Raw genomic sequence first — 24,340 nt, 5'->3', positions numbered from 1 at the left:
TAGATAAAACAAGTGACCCAGAATGGGAACATCTGGGTTACTTTTAGGGCCCCAACTACACTGGGGGAAAGCATTCTCATGAGCTCAACCTGCTGGCACTCAGCATACAATATGCCTGTTCCCATAAGCCTTTGCAGGGAGGCCAAGGGCTGACTTGGGAGGGGTGTCTGGAGCTTCAAGCCAGGGATGACTTCATAGGAGCCAAAACGCAGGTAGTATGATTTATAGGGGGCAAATGGAGAGGAACAAGAAGTAAAAGGCCCCTTTCCCAGGTGCTGTGGCTTGCCTTTTGTGATAGAGTTGGCCAGGCCAACTTTGGCAATAGCCTGAGCCTCCTGACTGGAGCCCCTGGCCTGCCTTGACCATCTCTATCCCATGAGGGCTCCCTGGTGAGGCCGCTTCCATGTCATGTCTCTAATGCTGCTATAGTCTCCTTGACCTCATGGTGGTCTTTGGCCAAGGTCACAGGACCCCCTCCAGGGTCCTCCTGGTCCACTGTCCCTTCCCGGGCCTCTTCCCCACTGCCTGGGCCCTCACCCAGCTCCAGGATAGTGAGTAGGTGGCCCTGCTTCGGGGACCGCTTGTGTAGGCTGAGCAGAAAGGGCTGGGGCAAAGAGAAGATGTCCACATTTTTGCCAAGGTCGATCCACATGACATTGGGAAACTTGCTGGGGTCCTTAAGGATGTCAGTAGCATGGCCCGCGTTAGTCGGTTGCCGTTGAGTGCCAGCGTGGTGAGGCGGGGCAGGGTGCTGAGTGCTGGCAGCAGCTGCAGGACCACGTCGTGCGTGAGGCCTGTGAAGCCCAGCTCCACACTATCCACCTGCTCCCCACAGCTCTGCAGATAGCTGGTCACCCGTTCCAGGTCACGGGAGGTCAGTGGGATGCCTGACAGGTCCACCGTGTTGTCTGGAGGGCTCCGGGCCAGGACAGCCTTGAGGCTGAAGGGGAAAGAGGCAGGCAAAGTCAAGCACATGGTACAAGCCTCCTCAGAAGCAGCAGTGCTCTCTGCCTTTAGTGATCATTTTTATAAAACTTGCAGATCCAACTCAAGGGAGAATCCAGGGAGCTCCAGGCCCTTGGCACTACCCCACATCCTGGCTGGCCAGAACCCAAGTTCTGACTGCCCTTCCTGTCTCCATAAGGGGTGTCTGCGTTTGCATCTTTACATTTTCCCTTCCTATTCTGTGACTTTATACTCTGCACCTGTTATTATCCTAAAAAATGGAGTTAGTGGGGTTGTTATGTGAAGTTAATATATGTAAAACAGAACAATGTCTTGTATAGGTAAGTGATGGACAAATAGTTGTTGCTGCTGCTATTATTAATCACTTGGGTTGATCTCACTGCTTCTACCACCCTTGGCTGGTAGCTGAGTTGCCCCAGGATTTTCACAAAGGATCTCAGAGGCCCCATCTTTCCCACCATGTGGAGGGATCTGTAGGGTGAGCCCTGCAGGGGAGGGGACGGGGGATCCAGGTCTGGGGCTGAGTGTTCTCCGCCCATCCCTCTCCCTGCTAGCTGCCACCCTTGTCCTTTGTTCCCCTGCTTCTTGCCCTGGGTCAGAGCCTAGGCTGCTCCAGCAGATGGTGTGTCCTTTCCACCAGCCCCTTCTGTTTGCTAGTGGTGCTGAGATGCTCATTCCCCACATTTTCAAGTGCCCTGGGAGAGGGTTCCCTCCCTGTTCAAACAGCACATGTTAACAGCAGCTCATGAGTCAGCCTGGGCCTCCTAGCAAGGCAGGGTAGGTCCCCTGCTTCGGGGATCTGAAGCTGTCCGCAGTTTGCTCATTTTGCCTCTGACTGGGGTCCAGCCCCAGGGTGTTTGAAGGTAAAGCTTTCATGGCATGACATTTAAGTGCTTGCAACACTGCCTGGCATCTATTCAGCAGGATTTAACTGTTGGCTGCTGGTATCAATGTTAATAAAGCAGACCCAGTACCCCAGGGAGACCGTGGTGACCAGCCCAGCCCCACCCATACTAGTCAAACAGCAACAGTGCTGTCTTCTGCCCCATTTATTCCTTCAACAAGTGTGTGTTAAGCTCCTACTGGGAACCAGGCACTAGGGTCACTGAATGGGATGGACAATCTCTGCTTTCATTCTTGGGGTGGGGGGAGGCAGACCACAAACTTGAGGGAGAAGTGATAGAGTAGCTGGGCACTGGTCTATATAGAGGGAGGTTGCATTTGAGCTGAAGGGAAGAAAAAAGGTGCAGGCCATCAGAAGAGTTGGAAGAAGTTCCAGGAGAAGACAGAAAGGCCCTAGGGCTGGAAAGGGTTGGGTGTGATTATGAACCACCTGGGAGGCTGTGGCTGGGACTGGGGAGTGGGGGAAGGACAGGTCACAAAGGGCCCGTCTGGATTGCTTTTAAGTGTGATGAGAAACCAACAGAGGGGAAGGAGACCTCATTTTCAATGGCTCCCAAAGAAGAATGGCTTCACTGCCCATGAGTTGGGGGAGACAGAAGAGGCTCCTGGATTCCAGTTACCACCCCCCGTCCCGTTCTATCCCCGTATGTGACCCTTCCCTCCACCCAGGTGGAGCTCCATAAGAGCCTCCCAGGGGTCTCCTTCCCAGTGTTGGGGTAGGGGTGGCCAGAGTGGAAGGAGGTGCTGGAGCTTGCTCTTCTCCAAGAGGGAGGGGGACAGTTCTTCCCTCCCCCACCTTTGGGACCGACAAGCAAAGCCAGCAGTAGCATCAAGACCTTGCCAAAGAGTCTTCGAAGGCCAGGCACCCTGCCCGTGGTCATTTGCAAAAAAGGCAGGAGTGCTTCCTCCTCCAGGAAGCCTTCCAGGGTACCCTCTCTGTTTCTGATGGTACCTACCAGTTGTAGCTCACAAGGTCTAAGTCCTATGTGCCACCCTCCACCATCAATCTTCTCAGGGACTATAAAGCCCCTGAGAGTCCTTCCTGCTGTATGGACCAGGGTTTTTATCTGGGCCCCCTGGGAACACCCCAGAGAACTGGGAGGTTCAGTAGGGAGTGCCCATTTTTAGCACACCAGATATTAGAAGCTGCTCATGCCCCCTCACTTCCAGCCCCATCTAAGTGGGCCCATACTCCCCAGCTCCCACCCTATAGCCACGGTGCCTCCTGCAGCTCCTCACGCCCACCTTGCCCTCCTGGCTGTTCCTCTGACTGAGTACTCCCTCCAAGTGTCCCTCTGCCCTTCTTCCAGCCCAGGGAGGGGCACCATGTGTCACACACTCAGACTGGCATAGACACACTGTGGATTACAACTCACCAGGCCTATGGCTTCCTCTTCACCAGCCCCTGGTGTAGCCTCCACTGGGAGTGGGGGCTGAGGTGGTATGTACCTCTGGTAGGTACCATAAGAAACAGAGAGGTACCCTGGAAGGCTTCCTGGAGGAGGAAGCTGGCAGCATAGCTTCTCCATGGCGCCCAGCGCATCGCTTTCCTGCAGAAGGGGGTAGGTCCTGAGTCGCTGGAGCAGCTGAGTAGACGCCCCTCACAGACAGCAGTGGTTGCAACCAGTCTGTACAATGGTTTTTATTTTGTTGTTGCAGTTTTTGGCCAGGCTGAGTTTGAACCTGCCACCTCTGGTATATGGGGCCGGCGCCCTACTCCTTGAGCCACAGGTGCTGCCCCGATGGTTTTAGTTTTTGTGGATTAGTTGCTAGCACTGAGAAACAGATTTATGTATCTAAGTCTTGGTTTCAGGCAGTCCGACAATAGTTGGCAGGAGCTGAGTGCCCACTGACCCCTTGGCCAGGATCCACCCAGGATCTCCAATGGCCATCCTGTTCATTCGTTTGCTCAACAAATATTTACTGAGCACTTACTAAGTGCCAGGCACTTCTATGAATCTGAGATATGGCCATGAACATCCTGGTTTTGTATTTCACATGGTAAAGAGGAAAGTGTAATATTTTTGCCTATTTCTCAAATGTGGGAAGATAAAAGAGTGAAGGGGGCAGGTCTTTCCCAGCCTAATCCATTCATCCATGTTACCCCTCTGGCCCATCAGTATTTGAGTTTGAGACTCTGGGCATTATGGGCTGAATTGTGTCCCCCACAAATTTATATGATGTCCTAACCCCTAATACCTCAGAATATGACTAATTGGAAACAAGGTCTTTAAAGAGGTGATCAAGGTAAAGTGAGGTCACAGGTGAGGCCTTGATCCAATATGACTGGTGTCCTTATAGGAAAAAATCAGGACACACAAGTACAGAGGGAAAGACCATGTGAGGACAAGGCTAGACAGTGGCCATCTACAAACCTAGGAGAGAAAGCAAATCTGCCAACGTTGGACTTCCGGCCTCTAGAAGTGTGAGACAATTAAGGTCTGTTGTTTCAGCCACCCAGACTGTGGTATTTTGTTCGGGTGGCCCACCCAAACAGAGACACTGGGATAAAGGATGCAGCAGGAAGACCCTGGAGAGACTCCAATTCTGATGTCCCCAGGGAAGTCAGTCCAACAGGCCCTGAGAAAGAGCTGTGTGGGAGCAGGGGTGTGAATCCCATCTAGGGGGGTGGAGTGTGGGCCGCGAGTGTACTTCTGCCAGACCAAGGGTTAGCAAGTGTACTTCATGCCATGGCCAAGGGTTAGCAAGAGCCAGGCAGAGACCCATGTGTGGCCAACAGCTCGGGTGAGGGGAGGGTCAATGCCCTGACCTGCATAGCCCCCAGCCACAGTGAGCACTCAGCAGGCTGCTTTGCTATGTGACTCCAGGATCCCTCTATTAATGGAGGAACTGCACAGAGTAGTGAAGAGCACACACCTGGGGGCAAACTGCATGGATTCCAGTTGGCTTTAGTCACAAAGTGTGGCCTTGGGCAAACACCTGACTTCTCTGTGTCTCTGATGGGTATCTGTGAGGGGATCTCACAAGAGTTTTTCTGAGGGTTTAAGTGAGTTATGACTTGTACTGTGCTTTGGTAGAGCCCAGCATGCAGCAAGCTCTCCAGGCTGGCTTGGTCAGCGAATACTGTGCTGCAACAGTGCACTGAACTTGGGCAGGGTAAAGAAGGAAGACTACTCCCCTCAAATTGGAGCTGAGCTTTTAAGAGCAGGTGGGTTAGTGATTATTCTATGGAAACAGGAAACACAAGGCATCCCTGAGTGAAGAGGAAACAATCTGAGCAAGGGGTTGGGAGTCTTGGGAGGGTTGAGACTTTGGGTAGAAGAGGGCTTCAGAGGAGAAGAAGGCAAAAAGGTAGGGCAGGGGATGACCCACTCACGCAGGGTCATGATGAGTTGAGGGGCCTCTGGGACCCCCAGCTGGGGTACCATTGGATTTATCAGGCAGGGGCTCCAGACAGGTCTGAGCTAAATGCATCCATCAGCAGCTGATGTGCACCCCTGGCCAGGGAATGAACCAAGGGGGATGTGGGGGCCACCAGACACATAGGAGTGAGAAAAGGAGAAAGAAGTAGAGCCTGGGCACCAAGGGAAAGGGTGGCCAGTGGGGTCAGATCCCCAAGGAGGCCACAGGGTCTCAGCCAGCACAGGCTCAGGGAGGGGCGGTTGTGGTGGGGGCCCAGATGAGGGCTGACTTTGGAGGCCAAAGGGAGAATGGGAAGTGACACCAGAGATGGCACACCTAGGGCCACAGTTCCCCACCTTGGAACTTTGCACACCAGGATCCTAAGACACTGATGCCCTGGCCACCTAAGTGATGGTGGGCAGCTCGGGTACAGAGATTCTAAAAGTTCCCTTGTGCAGCCACGGTGGAGAAGTGCTGCAGGCGGATTTGGGTGATCTGGCCAGCATCACTCCAGGAGCCCCCTACCCAAGGACAGAACGCTGCCAGCCTCCAAAGTTGAGAACTGAGCTCAGCTGACCCTCCTTCTAAAACCTCTTCCCAGAGTTTCCAAGATCCTGGTCAGGGGCCCTCCCTCTCCACCCTCTAGGCCAGGGCAGCTGAGCCTTGCAGGAAGGGAAAAAAGAGGAAGAGGACGCGTCAATGCCGCGCCACAGCTACAAGGGGGCAGCCGCGCCAGGGCGCGGCTCGTGATGACTTAGCCGCTACCGTGGAGAATCGACCCCTCCCTGGCCAAACGGGGACAAAGACAGGCACACCTAACAGAGCTGTCTTGAGACTAGGCGTGCGCCAGTGTTCTCACAGAAGTGAGAGTTCCCATCTGCTTGTCCAAACTGAATAAATAATAGCTTCCGGGACACAGTAAACATCTCTGTGCACTTGGGACTCAGAACATGACACCCAAGTATGGCACCTTGGCATGCCGAGCACTGTGAGCAAAGGACATTGGAAGGACTTGGAACCAAGGTCCCGCTGTCCTTCTCCTGTCCTCTCGTGCCCCCCAGGATTCCTCTTTGCTTAGGAAGCTCATAGGAGCCAGAACCCCTCTCACCAAAGCCAGCCACAAAACTTAAAAAGGTCGCTCTCCCTCCCCCTGGAGTACTCTCCTTCCAGGGGGGCTGTTCCACCCTGGGAGCAAAGTGTAGCTGAACAGGCCAAGTGTAGTTTGAGCAGCCGCCCCGCTGCTCCCTTCCCCATGCCTACACAGGCCCTTCATCGGGTCACTTAGGGCTGATGGTGTCATCAGATCTGAGAATAAAAAGTTTTCCCTGGGTTTTGGAGTCTTCTTTTCTTTCTCTCTCTCTCTCTCTCTCTCTCTCTCTCTCTCTCTTTAGATACAGAATCTCACTCTGTTGCCCAGGCTGGAGTGCAGTGGTGGGATCCTAGCTTACTGCAGCTTTGAACTCCTGGACTCAAACCATACTCTCACTTTAGCCTTCTAAGTAGCTGGGACTACAGACACATCACTATGCCTGGCTAATTCTTCTTTTTTTTGTAGAGACAGAGTCTCACTTTTTCACCCTCAGTGGGGTGCCGTGGCAGCACACAGCTCACAGCAACCTCCAACTTCTGGGCTTAGGTGATTCTCTTGCCTCAGCCTCCCGAATAGCTGGGACTACAGGCGCCCTTCACAAGGTCAGGCTATTTTTTTGTTGTTGCAGTTTGGCCGGGCCTGGGTTTGAACCCGCCACCCTTGGTATATGAGCCACAGGTGCCACCCAATGCCTGGGTAATTTTTTTAAGAGACAGGGTTTTGTTGTGTTGCCCAGACTGTTCTTGAACTTCAAGTGATTCTTACACATCAGCTTCCCAAAGTGTCAGTATCACAGGTGTGAGGCACCATACGCAGCAGAGCTTCATTTCTGAAGGCTCCCACGTCACATAGAACTTTGATTAAATAAATCTGTTATGCTTGTCTCTTGTTAAGTGTCAGCCGTGTCCCTTATAATGGGTGAAGAAGGGTGTCACACCATTCTGCCCCTACAAACTCATTACAGTCCCGTACCTCACAAGAATCTCAGGGAGTAGGAGGTACTACTCACACTCCCACGTGGCATATGAAGGAACTGAGGCATAGAGGAGTTAGCAGACTGGCACACAATCTGTAAGAAGGAGTCGGGACCCACATCTCATCAGAGGCACCAAGGCTGCTGCTGTCTCCTAACCACCATCCCAGGTGTTCCCTGCGCTGAGAAAGCTTGTCTTCTCTTTGGCTTAGCTGAGCTCAAGGCGTTCTATCACCTACAACCAGAAAAGCCTTTAGATCAACCACCTACTACTGACCCAGCTCCTGGGGGAACAGGCCTGGGGGAACAGGCCTGGCCCAGAGTGCAGGACGAATAGGAGAAGGTGGGGCAGGGAGGAAAGGGAGTGTCCTTCCTGCAAGTTTGCAACACTGTATGGAGCAAGAGCTGCAACCCAGGCTGGAGCTCTGTGATACCAGCACTGCCTTGTCCTACGTGTCCAGGTGCCCTGTGCCCAGCACTGGCCAGGACTGCAGCCCTATGCTCTGGGAACTTTCTTCTCCTCTAAAGTGGTGCAGCTTAGCAGCCTTATTTATTTATTTATTTATTTATTTATTTATTTATTTATTTATTTATCTTTGAGACAGAGCCTCACTATTGCCCTGAGTAGAATGTGGTGGCATCATAGCTCACAGTAACCTCAAACTCCTGGGCTCAATTGATCCTCCTGCCTCAGTCTCCTGAGTAGCTGGGACTACAGGCATCTGCCACATGCTTGGCTAATATTTTTCTATTTTTAGTAGAGACAGGGTCTCCCTCTTGCTCAGGCTGGTCTCCAACTCCTGAGCTCAGGGAATCCACCCACTTTGGCCTCCTAGAGTGCTGAGATTATAGGCCTGAGCCACCACACCTGGTTCTCCAGCAGCCCTCTTGTGTGACCAGACCCCCCTGCTGACTGAGACAACATACCAGCCCTTTCCCTGGAACCTGGACTTGATAATAAGCAAAACTCCTCCATGGCTAGAACCTGACTGGTAAGCTGGGGGCACAGGCAGCCCTTCAGGGTGTAGAGTGGACAGGGAGGGAGGCCAGGTGGGCAGCCAGGAGGTGACACCACAGTACCGTTGGGGCTGATTCTCTTCGAGGCTTCAGCCAGTCTAAAGTCAGTGTGCTGTGGGTGGGGTGCAGTCAGGGAAACTTAGGACACTGCTGGGTCAAGTGTGGGGTGGGGTCTCTCCAGACCTGCCCAGTGACACAGCCAGGGCCTTGGGGAGGAATGAATGTGTTTGGGGGCTTCTCACGGACCCCCAGGGAAAGATGCTTCAGGTGACCTGCAGGCCTTCCCCAGCATCTGATACTGCTCCATCTCTGCACTGCCAGGCAAGGTTGCCATCTGCCACCTTCACACCCCATGCACCCCAGAACTGCCCCGGGACCCCACCAAGCACAGCCCTCCACTGCCTGGACTCAAAGGTGTCCCTTGTTCATTTCTAAATTATTTCCATCATCCACCTGTCCAATGCTGACTGCCCTGCTCACTTCACTGAGCACGAGGCACTGTTGCAGAGGTGGGGACCCTGTGCTGGTTTTCTCTGCTTACTCCTTCCCCATTGCCTGTTCCCTACCCTTCCCTGTGCTCAGAGGGCTGAGCTCTGGAGTTCCCTCCCTGCTTCAGCAAGAGTCCTCACCCCAGCATCCATCTCCTTCCACGCTGGATCAGGGATGGCCTGGGTGACACCAGAACCTACAGAATGGCAGTAGTGATGGTTTGTGACTTCTGAGATGAGGTCATAAATGTACTGCAGCTTCCCTCTTACCACCTGCTTTGGCACAAGTCAGCACAACAGCCATGATGCAAGAGGACTCAAGTGGTTCTATGGAGGGGCCCTTAGGGCAAGGAACAAGGCCTCCTGCCAACAACCCTATAATGTGCCATCTTGGAAGTGGACCTGCCACCCTCTGCCAAGCCTTCTGATACCTGCAGCCCTGACTGATGTCTCGGGAGACCCTAAGCTAGAAGTACCAAGCTAAGCTGCCCCTGAATGCCTGACCTACAGAGGCTGTAGGACACATGTCCTTTGCTTCTAGCCACTGAGTTTTGGGATAATTTGTTACATTGTGACGAACACAGTGTGACTCTGGACCCTGCATTCTCACCCTGCTCTGCCATCAGGTCCCCACGGTGCCTGCAGTGTAGCAACTTCCTGCTGCTTGGAGGCTTTGGTGTCTCAATGTTTTCTGCTGATTTCTTTTATCCTGCCCACAAGCCTTTATTAACCCTTCTTAAAAATTCACAATGGAATGTGTCACTTGCTTTCTGCCTGGAGCAGGATGCAATTGTGAAGGAAAGAGACATCACCATTGTGGTGGGGAAAGCAGAAAATAAATTAGCAAGGTGGTTTCAGAGACCAGCAAGTAAAATGCAGAAATGAATGAGGAAATGAACAGGGCTTAGGTAGACCAGGAGGCCGACCCTAGGCAGGCTTGTTGAGAAAGGCCTCTTGGGAACTTTTAGGAAGGAAGCTCAGAGGAAGGAGGGGGTGTCATGTAGTCAGCAGGGCAGCAAAGTCCCTAGGGCAGGAGACAGAGGCAGCTGTGTGGTTGCAGCAGAGCATGCAGGGCCACAGTGGGAAAGATGAGACTGCCTTGCTTGTACAGAGACGGTGCTAAAGGATTTTCAGGGAGATGCATGTGATCCCACATACATGTTAGATGGCGTTCTCTGTACAATGCATACTACTAACAGCAGGCTGCACCTACCCTCAGCCTGGGCAACGCATAGCTTAGGGATCTCCCACCCTTGCCTCATCCACAGCTAGGAGAGTTCTTAAGAAGAGCCATACCCCTGTCACACAGCCTCGGGCATTGGCAGGGACCCCCAAGCCTCCAGTAGGGCTGGCCCCCACTAGCTGGCTTTGGAACTCCTGAGCAGGGACCAGACCATTACTCTTTAGGTCTCTGAGCCTGCAGGGCTCACGGCCCAGGGACCAGGTCTTCCTGACAACTAGCCTGCTGGGTCTTTGCACACCACTCAGCACATGGCAGGTGCCCACCAACTGGTTAGCACCTTCTGAGCACTGTGTGCTCACATGTGCCAGGCACACAGAAGAGCTTCTTGTGAACCATCTTATCTGACTCTCCAAACAGCTTGACAGGAGAGAGATTATTTTTATGTCCATTTTAGAGTTGAAGAGAACCAAGTCCAAGTAATTCAGTGATTGGAGAAAGGTTACAATATGCCATGGATTGAAATCATCTCCCCAGAATTCATATGTTGAAACCCTAATCCTCAAGGTGATGGTATCAGGATGTGGGGCCTTTGGGGGATTAGGTCATCAGGGTTGAGCCCTCATGATGGGATTAGTGCCCTTACAGGGGAGGCCAGGCCAAGGAGCTCCCTAACCAATATTTCTTTCTTTCTTTCTTTCTTTCTTTCTTTCTTTCTTTCTTTCTTTCTTTCTTTCTTTCTTTCTTTCTTTCTTTCTTTCTTTCTTTCTTTCTTTCTTTCTTTCTTTCTTTCTTTCTTTCTTTCTTTCTTTCTTTCTTTTTTTGAGACAGAGTCTCACTTCGTTGCCCTCAGTAGAGTGCTGTGGTGTCACAGCTCACAGTAACCTCAAACACTTGGACTCAAGCAATTTTCTTGCCTTAGCAAGATAATTCTCTATGAGGTTGCTGGGAGCTGTGATGCCACAGCACTCTACTGAGGGCAATGAAGTGAGACTGTCTCAAAAAAAAAGCTGCTGTTGATTGAGAGATGTGATAGAAGGAAAAAAAAAAGACAGAGGAGAGCTCAGTGTGGAGTTGCCTGGCTCTCTCCTGACTTCCCGGGTGGGGAAGTGTGTCCAGCTGCTCATCCCTGGGTAAGTCAGCCTGGCACCCCACAAGGCCCAGCCTAGGCCCCAGCTGGCAGGACAGGAGTAGAACCTCCCTCCAGAAGGGGCTGAGGAACAGTTTGGGTGCCCGGAGAGTCCTAGAGCTTTTCCTTCTGAAAAGGAAGGAGGATTCTGGGCGAGGTGGGTGGGACAGCCAACTTTTTAAGGCAGTAAATGAACATGACCCAGGGGGTGGGCCATCTTGCATTTAAAGACAACTAACTGGGAGTAGTGGGGATTGAGGTAAACAAGAGAGCCCCGAGCAGGGCTTCTGTCATCCTTGTATGGCTTCTTTGTGCAAATAAGAAGTCCGCCTTTAGGAGGACACAGTTCTGCACCATGGTCATGGTTTGGTTGGTGGAGAGAGGGCTGGGTTTTAATAATTCCCTGCTTCTCTCCAATCTCTACCTCTCTCTGAGCATGTATTTGTGCAGTGTACAACCTGAACAACTGTACATGGTGTACCTGGCCCTGAATAACAGAGATGGCTACTCAGCTGCAGCCCTGTAGGAATCAGGGCTTCATGTTGCTGAAGCTTCTAGTTTTTTAAGGGCTGCTGAATATAGGGATCATGTGAAAAATCCTGTTTTTAAATGTTGGCAATGAATTCACCCTGGGTGCCAAACCAAACCCATCTGTGCTGATGGCACCAAGGGAGGGCACCTTGGGGCTGCTCTCTTGGTGCCTGCAGGAGGGGATTCTCTTGCTCAGAAAGGTGCCCACCTCATACCCCGGGAACTGAACTGCAGAGCCCTACCAGCTTGGGGCAGTGGATGTAGCGTGCCAGGCTGATGATGAGGTCGTGAGTGATGGGGTCCACCAGGTTCCGGAAACTAGCATAGCGATACAGAACGTCATCCAGCGAGGTCGAATCCATGCCCAGGTCCTGCAAGAGCAGAGGGCGCCAGAGGTCAGGATGGCTGCTTCACTCACCTTGCCCAACACACTGGGACAAGTGGGCAAAGGCCACTGGGTGCCCCTGCTGGCAGCTCAGCATCCCCCAGAACCCTGGCAGGGAAGTGTCTGCAGGCCCTGAGGGGGTTTGGATAAGCCCGTGCCTCTTTCTGTCTCTCTGAGCAGAGGAAAAGTGGGCTGGACGTTCACGGGCGCCACAGTCTATGCAGGTCCCAGTGTGTTCACCTCTCCTGTGACGTAACTGGCCTATTCCTCTCCATTTTCCCAGAGGATGAAGCCAAGGGTGGCCTGCCACAGCATTAGTGGCTGCTTCCCCACTGGGGGCAAAATGTGGAACCAGCATGCATAGCAAAACTCCTCTGCCTTGTCACAAGATCGTTCATTGATAAAGAGTTGTGTTTTCAGCTTGGTGCCTATAGCACAGTGGTTACAGTGCCAGCCACATACACCGAGGCTGGCAGGTTCAAACCAGGCCCTGGGCCAGCTAAAACAACAATGACAACTGCAACAAAAAATAGCTGGGCATTGAGGTAGACATCTGTAGTCCCAGCTACTCGAGGGGCTGAGGCAAGAGAATTGTTTAAGCCTAAGAATTTGAGGTTGCTGTGAACTGAGATGCCACAGCACTCTAGTGCGGGTGACATACTGAGACTCTTGTCTAAAAAAAAAAAAAAAAAATGTTGTGCTTTCTTCCTGCTTCTGAAGTTATATTTACTTCTCCTTAGGCAGATGTGGCCACAGTACCCCTCTGCCTTGGGAGCTTTTGAGTTGCAGGCCAGGGGAGGAGGAGGGTCTCAGCCCCAGTGGCCAGGAGGGAGGGAGAGAAAGGTGTGGGTGACCATCTGAGTTGCTGCAGGGGCTTGCTTCTTGTTTTGTTGGGATATTCTGGTCTTTTCTAAACACCTTCCCCACGATTCTGAAACATCACAAGAAGGTGGGACATTCAACAAGATGGGATCTGTGCAGAACAAGTTCCCAGATACCGACTCCTCCAGCTGTCAGAATCTCAGGAAGGTGGGGATGACCTAGACCCAGCCTGGGGCTGTCCTGCACAGACCCCCATCTGCTCTTATCCACCTTGGGATGAGCTGGACAGGAGGCAGGGGGAGGGCAGCGACTCGGCTCTGTGGCTGACATTTCTATAATATAAAAAGGGTCTTTCCCACGTGGGTCTGGAGGGGCCAGGGTGTCTCCTGGGGGCAGGCTCTCTGAGTCTCTGAGCTGGTCAGGTCCAACCTGCACCGGTAGGGGCATTCTGCCTCCTGCCCCTTGGACAGCTTTGTTGGTGCTGTGGTGAGGACAGGAGGGGCCGGTCTGGAGGGCTTTGTTTTCCACATGGCAGGAATGAACCTTGGAGGCAAACTGCCAGCCCCGCGCCAGGTTGTCTGGCTGCCAACATAATTACAGGGACCTGTGTCCGGGGGCTCAGGGTCTGGCACAGCTGCAGTGGCAGGAAGCTTCTCAAGTGTTGGCCTAGAGCCTGGCCCCTTGTAAAACCAAGTGTCACATAGCCTTAGACCTCTGGTCCTGCTCTGGCATCTTCAATCTCTCAGGCAGTGCTGTATCCTGAAGCAGATGACCTAATATCACTGAGCCTCAGTTTCCTCATCTGTCAGATGGGGACAGTGACTCCAGCGTCATGAGTAGATAAGAGAAACACCACCAAGTAACATATGTAAAGTATCTGGCAGGGAAGAGAGTCACCAACAGTGGTTGCCCTGAGCCCACTTCACTTCCATTTCTTTATTTCTGCCCCCTCCACTGGGAAAGACCCCTCCCCTTATATAGTGGCTCTTAACTCCTTTTTGGATCAGAGACCCATTTGAGAATGTGTCAAGAGCCATGATCCTTTTTTCAAGAAAAACACAGGAGTGAGAGAAGGGTTCGGACCTTCCACACTGGTCGCATGGTCAGGAGGTTGTGTGGGAGCCATGTGACCTGTGGAATTCTGGGACACAAACCATCACCCAGTAACATGCAGAATCTCAGGGCAGGAGGAGGCTGGGAAGGTGGAAAGGCCGAAGGTCAAAAGGGCTTGTGGTCTCGGGTCTCAGAGGCCTGTGTGGCCAAAAGAGCTGTGGCCTAGTGCCTGGCTCCCCAGCCGGACCTCGCTTACACCTTGAGGCTTCCCTTCCTGGGGCCAGAGAGGTAAGGAAGGAAGGAAGGAAGGCAGAAGATGATGGTGAAAACAGACACTGTCATTCCCATGGTCAGAGGCTAGACTGTGGCCATGGGAGGAGGCCAGAGGCTGCAGTTATTTTTCTTCTATGGGCTGTCTGCAAGCTAGGATCCTCCTCTGTGGCTGTCAACATCATGTCAGCCTCTTTCCCTCCCCTGCTTCCCCCGTGCATTCCCCCTGGCACCTAGTGGTCTTCCCCTTACAGCCATCCTTGCTCCCTATCACCGGATGACCCTGGGAGAAAAAGCTGGACACGGGCCCGGCTGAAGCCCAGCTAACTGAAAGTCTGTGGCAAGGCCCCTCTCTCTGTGATCTCCTTCTCCCTCTGTGAAATGGCAGGTGAACCACACAGTAGTTTTTAAGTTGTATTCTAAGATTTTGGGGCTGACAAGTGGGGGCAGGTTTGGGCAGGAGAGGGGAGAGAGGGGCAACAAGGCTGTGGGCTGCGGTGCTCAGGAGTGGCTCCTGGCTACAGACAGACACACAAAGGTAGTTCTGTTGTCAAAGAAAAGCCTGGACACCTAATGCCCGGGTGACCATTAGGGTTTCTCATGCTCCTGCCAGCCCCACTTCATCTTCCCAGCTTCCGCCACATTTCAAGGCCAGTCGAGGCTGACCTGTCCTGGAAAGACCAAGAAAACCCTAGATGCCAACCCAGAGGCTGTGGCAGGTCTGAGCAGATGCTGTGTGTCCTTTCCCAGAGCCACGCTCCCACCATCCCCTCCTCTGGCCAGTCGCCCCAGGTGCCCGGCTTGCTGTGGCTGCCCTCTGTGTTTGTACCATCCTTCCTTGGGATGGGGGAGTGGGGAGAGGGGATCCCCCAGGCGGGCGCTCTGGGTCACTATGAGTCATGGCCACTGCCCTCCCTGTGAATTCCAGCTGGGTGGGGCTCCCCAGTGTCCCAAGGCCAGGGCAGTGAAACCCAGGCGGAGCCTGGCCAAAGGCTGCTGCATGCTTTATTGCTTTATTTTTCTATCTCGAGTCTGCCTAGGTCCTCAGAATGCTTATGCTGTTTCAGGGCACTTCACAGTCCCGAGGACCTTGGCCACATTCAGGTGTCCTCTCCACATCCACTCCCAGTAAGCCAGTTTACTGGGGATGACTGTGTCCCCGCCCATGGGGACTACTTATGGTACTGGGTGACGGAGGGGCGCTCCCTGAACACTCAGGTGTCACAGAAGGCTGCAGCCTGGGCCATAGCCCTGGGAAGTGTCCCATCTCTGCCCCTGTAAATGGCCGCACAGACACTGCCCAACACTGCCTGTCCGGCACTCCACTCTGCCCTGACATCCAGGAAGAGATGGGGGACAGGCATGTGAGACCCGCTGCCTGTGTGAGGAACCTGGGAGAACCAGATCCAGATGTGGCCCCTCCTGAGCACAGCCCTAGCCCAGGAGGGGCTGGTTTGCCGGCAGAGTTCCAAGCATTGAGGAAAAGCTCATCTTCCTCTGTATGGGTCTGGGTTCCACCTCTAGGAACAGCCCCCAAACCCAGCTATTCAACTTCAGTCGTGTGGGACCCACTTCCTCGCGATGGTGCCTCCTGGAGAGGCTGGTTGCAAGTGGGGTAAAGGGTACAGGGTGGAGGGTACGGATTTCTAAAAAGCGAGTAGAGATTCACATGGGCGGGGTTGGTATTAAAACAGCATTTCTCAAAGTGTCTTCTGAAGACCTCGGGGAGGAGTCATTGAAGCCATTTTGGGGGCACAGCCACATTCTCTCCCCACCGGCCCAGGGTGTGGATGCCAGACCTACTTCAGCCAAAGCAGCCTGTCACAGGTGGGCATGTGGGCGCAGCACGTCCGAGAACCCGCTGTCTTCTAGGGTGTCACAAAGATGGGAAACACCACCTTCCTCATTTTCTCCTTTGGAGAGTATAGTCATTTTGTAAAAATGTATTTCTTCCCCAGGTGAACTTACTAATTTTAAATGAATGAATAAAGATGTCCTTGTTTTAATTTCTCCCACAGTAAATAGCATTAGATATGTGATTCAACCCACGTAGAGAAAACGTCTTTGAGGGCCTCAGTAATTTTAAAGGTATTAAAGGGCTCCTGAAACCCAAAAAAGTTTGAGCCTTGGGGTGAGAAGAATGTGGTGCCCTGAAGAAAGGGGCTGAGAGTGGGGTGCCAGGTTAGGAACTGGGGGCCCCCTGGGAAGGATGTAGCTTCCTCTGGACCTCTTCTCTGTCCCCCACACCTGACGCCTTATGAGGCTCTCCGGCAGCGCAGATACAGATTTGTGTGGTGCCACTGAGGGTCCAGAAGAGCCCCGGCCCACACTGGGGTCTGGCAAAAGGAGACACATCCAACCCAAGGGAATATGTTAAAAAATTTGAACCACTATGGACCCTATTGGTAATTGCTGGAGGAGAGGAGTCCATGAACAGACCACCAATTATGGCTCTCGTGGTGCTAACTCCCTTGTGCAAACATATTTACATGAGTGCAAACCTATAGCCCTCCACCAGCAGCACCAGCTATAGGAGGGGAATCCACCAGTTGCTCTAACTGTTTCTGTTCCAGTGGTGCAAACATTCCTTGTGAAAACCATTTCAAGGAAGCTGTAGCACTACCCCTAAAATCTGATTTGTAGACTTGGTACAAGGCAGCCATCACCTGTGGCTGGGGAGGAGGATCTGGTTCCTGGACCTTCCCAGCCTAGGTCACCTGAGACTAGGAATGTCTCTCTCTATGTTGGCAGGAGGGGTGTGAGGAGACACTGGGCACAGTTACTGGGCAAGAACTCTCCAGAGGGTAGAGAAAAGATCCTCCTTAGAACAAGGGAGATCCAGGAGAATCCACACCATGTCAAAGGGAGTGTTGCACAGCCACAATTGCCTCTCACAACTAGGGATGGGTAGCATTTGACTCAGTGGCCCACACAATAGAGAGGTCTCTGAGAGATCTTGTCAAACACCCTGACATCTGCGGGGGGTATTCTGTCAGGCAACCAGAAAGTGGAGAGGATGGGCTGTGGGCTCAGGATTGCAGAGGAAAATTTGTTCCCTTTTGCCGCATGCAGCATGGGAAACCAGAGGTGAGAATTTCTTGGCATAAAAGAAGAGCCTTCATGGCTCTCAAAGAGGTCCTTTGTTCCTGGCTCACTCACAGAAAGCCCATGGCAGGCTCCCCATTTGGGGGGATGTCTCCCTTCCCGGTTGGCAACAGGTGCATTCTGTCTAGTTGCTCCTTATCTGATCTCTATTCTCTTTCTCACCCTCTCAGTTTGCCTTAGTGGGGATAATGTGTACCTTTTTATTTATTTTTTTGTCATTGTGTTCAACTCTCCAATTTCAGTTTCCTAAAGTTCCCTTCAGTTTAATTTTTCTTCTTTTGGACATGGGCTTTTGGTGAATGTTGCTTCTAGTTGTTCATCTTGTCCCATTATTTATTTATTTATTTATTTGGAGACAGAGTCTCAAGCTGTCACCCTGGATAGTGCCATGGTGTCACAGCCCACTACAACCTCAAACTGTTGGGCTTAAGCAGTTCTCTTGCCTCAATCTCCCAAGTAGCTGGGACTACAGACACCAGACACAATGCCCAGCTACTTTTTTTTTGGGGGGGGGGGGCGCTGTAGTTGGCGTCATTTAGCAGGGCTGGGCTAGATTTGAACCCACCAGCTCTGGTGTATGTGGTTGGTGCCCTAGCCGCTGACCTTCCCCTCTTGATATGTTACAATTTTATATGACAATATTGAACTCTATTGTTTAGCATGATTAAAAATGTCACTATAAATCAGTTATTTATTCATTTCCAATAAAATTCTCTCTGAATTTTGATATCTCTCTGTTTGAGAGATATCTGTTGATATCTCTCTGTTTATTAGCCTGTATGAATAAAAAATATCTCTAGTATGTTTGTTTTAGTGGTTTTGGTCAAAATGTGTTTGATTCTGTCTAGGTGAGTATTCATGAAAATTGTAATTTCTGCAACTATATATTGATGAATATGTATTACATTTATGTGAGAGAGCTACTTTTGTAATTTGAAGGGAAATTTTGAAAAGTTTTATAAGTGTATATTTGAGATATAATTTTTCTTCTCATTATTGTAAAACACAATATAAAATTCACAATTTAATTATTCACATCAGTCATGTTAATTATATTTACAATGTTATGCAATGTATGTCTAAAATGCACACATCTTGCGAGACTAAAATTCAGTAATATAAAACAAAAACCCATTTCACCATTGCCTAACCCCTGAAAAATATCATTATTTTATTTTGTTTCCAAGAGTGTAACTACATCAGAAATAGTATTATATAAGTGTACTCAGATATGCTACATCTGTATATTTTTGACTTATATTTAAATATGCATAATGTCATCAAGGTATATATCTCTATTGCATCTATGATAAGTTTATCTGCTTCTGAAAACCTCAAAAATAATACATTATATTCCAAATTGTATTTCTTAGTAAGGGCGGTTTGGATTGCTTTCATCTCCTAGTTTTTGTGAACATTAGTGCATTAATGTGGGTTTGCAAATAGCTGTTAGAAAATACATGCAAGAATTTATACCTATGTTTCTTCTGATTTATTGGTTTAGTTGCCTGCCTTTTTGTCAGTACAAAACTACTTTGATTACTATAGCTTTTTAATGTTTTGAAATCAGAAAGTGTGGTGTCTGTAACATTGTTTCTCTTTCTAATGATTGTTTGGATCTCTGTGGTGCCTTAGGATTCCAGGGGATTTGAGGGGTGACTGTTTTTCTTTTTGCAAAAATAAAATGGGAGTTTTAAAAGGATTACATTTAATCAGCAAATAAATTTGAGCAGTATGGGCATCTTCTCAGCATTAAATCTTTGAGTGCTTGAACAAGAGTTTATTTCCATGTATTTGTGGATTTTTTCTGTTCTTTCTAATTGATTTATACTTCTTTTCCATTTTCGTAAGAAATGAAAGTATAAAATTTCAATTTTTAAAATTGCTTCAGACTTATTTGTGACAGTACAGTTGGTAGTTCCAGGAAAATGTTTTATGAGCTAATGAGAAGATTGTATATTCTGATATTCTATGTCTCTATATACCTATTAGGCCTAATTGCTTTATAGTATTTTCAAGTTTTTTTTATTAATAATCTGAATTTATTTATTACTGAAAGTAGAATATTGAAGTATTCTATTATGTTTTTTTATTTCTTGCTGCAATTCTGTCAATGTGTTTACATTTTTTGTGACCTTCAGTTCAAGAGAAAGATATATATATATTATGCATACATATATTATTTATGCTTCCAAGCAAGAAAATTTTATTATTTAATGAACCTTATCTCTTGTGAAAGTAAAGTATATTTTTTAAAATGTAATATTTTCAACATAAAATGTGATGTGCCTACCATAATTGTGATCTCCTCTGCTCTCATATTCTTTTTTTTTTTTTTTTTTTTTTGAGACAGAGTCTCACTATGTCACCCTCGGTAATACCGCTCACAGAAACCTCAAACTCTTGGACTTAAGCAATTCTCTTGTCCCAGACTCCCAAGTAGCTGGGACTAGAGGTGCCCACCACAATGTCTGGCTATTTTTTGCTGCAGTTGTTATTGTTGTTTTGCAGGCCTGGGATTGGGCTCGAATCTGCCACCTTGTGTGTATGTGGCCAGTGCCCCACTCACTGAGCTACGGGAGCTGAGCCTGCTCTCTTATTCTTAACATCTTTTTTTGGCATGTTTCTTCTATCACACCAATTTTAGTACATTGCTTTTATTAGATACGAAGTTGAGACTCTTGTACACAATGTAGTTGGATTTTTGATAGTCCCTTTGTGGAAGGGATTTCCATATGTCTTTTAAGTGGAGCATCTATTGCATCATCTTCATGTAATTTTTAAAAAGGCAACAACTGGGCGGCGCCTGTGGCTCAGTCGGTAAGGCGCCGGCCCCATATACCGAGGGTGGCGGGTTCAAACTCGGCCCCGGCCAAACTGCAACCAAAAAATAGCCGGGCGTTGTGGCGGGCGCCTGTAGTCCCAGCTACTCGGGAGGCTGAGGCAAGAGAATCACTTAAGCCCAGGAGTTGGAGGTTGCTGTGAGCTGTGTGAGGCCACAGCACTCTACCGAGGGCCATAAAGTGAGACTCTGTCTCTACAAAAAAAAAAAATTAAAAATTAAAAAGGAACCAATTTATTCTTTCTCTGATTGTTTTCTACGTTTGTCAGAATTTGCTGTTTTTCTCATTGTTATCCTTTGTGTCTCATTGACTTTTAGAGACATAGTGTATTTTCACATTTTCTTCTCTGTATCTCTGTAAGTATTCTTTATTTTTATCATGAGAATTTCCTAAAATCTTTTGAATTTACAAGATACATTAAAATGGTGTAACTTAACATTACTTCTGTATAAAATTTTATTGTCTTTCCAATTTTATAGCACAATTAAAATGTTTTATGCACTATTATTATAACACCACAGTTTTCTTTTCTTTTTATTTCTTTATATTTCTTTTGAGACAGAGTCTCCAGCTGTTGCCGTGGGTAGAGAACTGTTGCATCACGTTCAGAGAAAGCTCAAACTCCTGGGCTTAAGTGATTACTCTTGCCTCGGCCTCCCAAGTACCTGGGATTACAGGCGCCCGTCACAATGCCTGCCTGCTTTTTGGTTGTAGTTGTCATTGTTTGGTGGGCACACTCCTGGAAAACAGGATGGGGATTGATCAGAAGCTGTGTAGAGAACTGTGGGGCCAACGGGGGACTTTCCCTTGGGCTCAGAGAGCTGAGTTGGGAGGAGAGGTCATTGGCCAGAGACAAGAGGAGCTTGTGTGCAGATGTGCCACAGACACACACGTGAACACGATTCACTGCCACCGGCTCACCTGTACTCAGGCCTGTCCCCTTTCAGCAGTAGGTGCAGCTCTACCCCTTCATCCCCCCAAAACTCTGAGAATCTTGGTGTCTCTTCCTTAAGTCCCCAGCTGTCAGTCCCCTGTTTTTGGATTCATTCCTGTCTCTCATGTCCCTTCTGCCCTCTCTTTTCCTTCTTTTTTCCCCACTCTCCCCTCTTGCTCGCCTTCTCCCTCCTCTCTCCTGGTCCTCTGCTGGGGATGCTGGCTGCTCTTGCCTCCTGCGACCAGTAGATGGCAGCCTCTCCGCAGCAATGGCACCCACATTTTTGTTTGGGCTAAAACTCAACAGGCTCTTCTCCCTCTGCACCCTGGAAGTTCTGAGCTTTGGGTGTGGTGTTCTTAGGAACCATACTGGGTCCTGGGGATAGCAGAATCCCCAGAAGCCCACACATGGGGGAGGAGGAGCCTGGAGACACGACTGGTCTAGTTCTCTGCTTCAGAGCTGGGGCCCCAGGACACCTTTTCATTGCTCCATTAGTAAAAGAAAAACAAAACAAACAAACAAAAAAATCGACCAAAACCAAAAACCTCTCCTGTATTTAAAATCCAGGATATCTTACAGAGCATATCAGGCAGTCTCTGAGAATTTCAGAAAACGTGGCAGCAGGGGCCTCATGCTTTCTGGGGCACAGGAGCAGAAGCAGTGTCCCGTGTCTCTCTGGACAGACGAGGTGTTTTCAGATCCGCCTTGGTGTGTACACCTACTCCACCCATTTCCCCCAGGCAGAAAGTCTTCTGTTTTCCAGGAGTGTGTTGTCCAGCTGGAAGTTCCCCCAAAGCAACTTCTGTGAGGTGGAGACCTCCTGTCAAAGGAATTTCATCAGCATCTTGCAGTGTAAAGGCAGCAAGGACTAAGTATCTGGGCACAGTCTTTGTGGTCTCGGCCTCGCAGCATTATTTGCCATCCCAGTGCAAATACCTAAGCCAGGAGAATCCTGAGGTACCCCAAGAGGGTACCGTACACCTGAAGGAGCGGGCTGCCCATTTTAGAAAACCTTGGAGACTGTTCTGTAATGGGCTGTGTGTGGTCCTGGTGGGGAGTTCAGCTGACCAATTTCCAGATTTATCATCACCAGGGTATTGGGAACATATATGAGGGTAAAATATGTTTTTACTCTTGGAAAAATGTAAAAGAAGCAAGACCTCAATTTATTTCTGTTCAATTATGTCTTCAGTGAGACAATGGGCATTTATGGAGCGCCTGCCATGTGCAAGGCTTGAGGGTGTAATGTGGGGTGAGGTCAACTTGTTCCTTCTTTTCACAGGAGAGAGGAGAAGAAAACGGGTAAAAGACCTGGATACAGAGTCACACAGACCCATGCATCTTCCAACCAGCCAGTCCCTCTCTGCTCATTTTGTGCAGATGGGAGAGGATGTTCCCAGGACACAAGGGCATCTTAGTCTGGGGCCTGGCATGAGCTCAGTAACACCCAGTGTCAGAGGCTACCCTCTCGCTTGGTATCCCTGTAGGCTCCAGTTTCTTCCTAGAACAAGGCTGGATGGCTTCTCCAGGTGGCATAAGGAGGGAAGGTTAGTGCATGCACTGGGGTCAAGCTGCCTGGGTTCAAATCTCCTGTCTTCTGCCCCCATTAGCTATGAGACCTTGGAAAGTTCCACCATTCCTTTGGGCTGAAGTGATCTGCTTGTGAAATTGGTCATAATTATTGTTCTGGCATAGCTATAGCCATGTGGATTGAATAAGAAAATCCATCCAAAGGACGGGTGGAGCAAGATGGCAGCCGAGTAACAGCTTCCTTGCATCTGGGCACCGTGAGTCTGGGGATATAGGACTCCAGGCATCTCTGGCTGGTGGGATCTGCCTATCATCACCCCTGAGAGGATACAGGGAGTCAGCGAGAGACTTCTGGACCCCAAGAGGAGGACTAAAACAGTGGAAAACCGGCAAGTGGTCGCGTGTGTTCAATCCGCCTAAACCCGCCCACAACTGTAAGTTCAGTAGCAGCGAGACTGCAAACCAGAAAGGCCTTACCTGTGAACTGTTTTGGTGTCTTTGGACTTGGCACTCAGCTGAACTGCCTTGGGGAGAGCCTGAGCGGGAGTGCGGAGAACTCTGGCCTTTGTCTAGGGCCCCAGTCTGAGCCGCTGAGCCAGACGGAGCTAATAGAGTTTGGCTCTGGGTCACAGGCAGACATTGTGAGCGATCTGCCCTGGCAAGCTCCGCCCTCAGGGTCGCAGAGCTGGAATTGGGTGGGAGCTGGTAACCCAGCGACCAAGTAGCCTAAGGGCGGGGTCTGAGCTGCCTTGCAGCCCTAACCCTCGGGGGCAGAGGGAGACCAGTTTTGACACACAGGGTAAGTGGATAGCCACTTCAGCAGTGATTCCAGCAACAAGCACTTCCCTGAGAAAGCTTCTGCTCAGTAAGTGAACAAGTTCAAAGTGCCTTTTAAGTGGGCTGAAGAGAGATTTAGGGTGTCTACCTGCTGGGGTTCGAGAAACTAGCAGCCTCCAGTCATATCAGAACTGTGATTAACATCTCATACCCCAGAAGACCAAGTGTTGCCCAGACAATATTCAATTCCATATACATACTGCTTTGTTTTTGGTTGCGTGTGTGTTTTTTTTTGTTTCTTTGTTTGGTTTTTTTTTGGTTTGGTTGTTTTTTTTGTTTATTTTGACGTTATAGATTGTTGTTTTGTTTTTTAAGTTCAACCTTTTCCATACAGATCCTTTTTCTTTCTCAATTTTTCTAGTTTAATTATAATTTCCCATTGCTGCCTATTTCAATAATCAGAACTTCATTTTTGTTAGTGTTTCTACCACTATTATTTGGTTTTATAAGCCAATTTTATCCCGTAAAGTTTTCTGTTTGCTTGTTTTGGTTTGATTTATAGCATTTTTGTCTTTCCTCTCTACTTGGTGGAGGTGGGGTACTGTGTCTGATCAGGTTAGCAAAGAGCTGCTGACCTCAAGGGAACCACCCCACTTGGCACCCCCAGAAGGTGTTTTTTTTTTTTTTAAGGTTGTATCAAAGTACCCTACTGTACACCTATATTGCTCTGTCTCCCTCTTTCTGTGCCTCTCTTCTTTTTGTCAATATTCCTTTCACCCAACCACTCTCCTTTCTCTATTTTTCTTTTTTTTCATTTTTTTTTTCTTATCACTCGGTCCTCATTTCTTTCATCGCTTTTTTGCTCTTAAACCTTCTCACCCTTCTGGTCCTGTAACCCTTAGTCCACAGGCACAAGAACTTAAAGAGCAAGAGGAATTGAAAGGAAAATTAGGGCAAGTAAACAGATAAAAGAAATCACCC

At 49.6% G+C, this 24,340-nt stretch overlaps 1 pseudogene; it reads right to left on the bottom strand.

Annotated features, from left to right (window-relative positions):
- Nucleotides 1–406: 406 nt before the first annotated feature.
- The window catches only part of LOC128570285 (leucine-rich repeat-containing protein 75A-like), a 40,970-nt pseudogene continuing 17,036 nt past the window's right edge, over nt 407–24,340 (bottom strand).

The sequence above is a fragment of the Nycticebus coucang genome, chromosome 18 (assembly GCF_027406575.1).
Source record: "Nycticebus coucang isolate mNycCou1 chromosome 18, mNycCou1.pri, whole genome shotgun sequence".
NCBI lineage: Eukaryota > Metazoa > Chordata > Mammalia > Primates > Lorisidae > Nycticebus > Nycticebus coucang.
The sequence above is the reverse complement of the archived record's forward strand: the minus strand, read 5'-3'. Positions and strand labels throughout refer to the sequence as shown.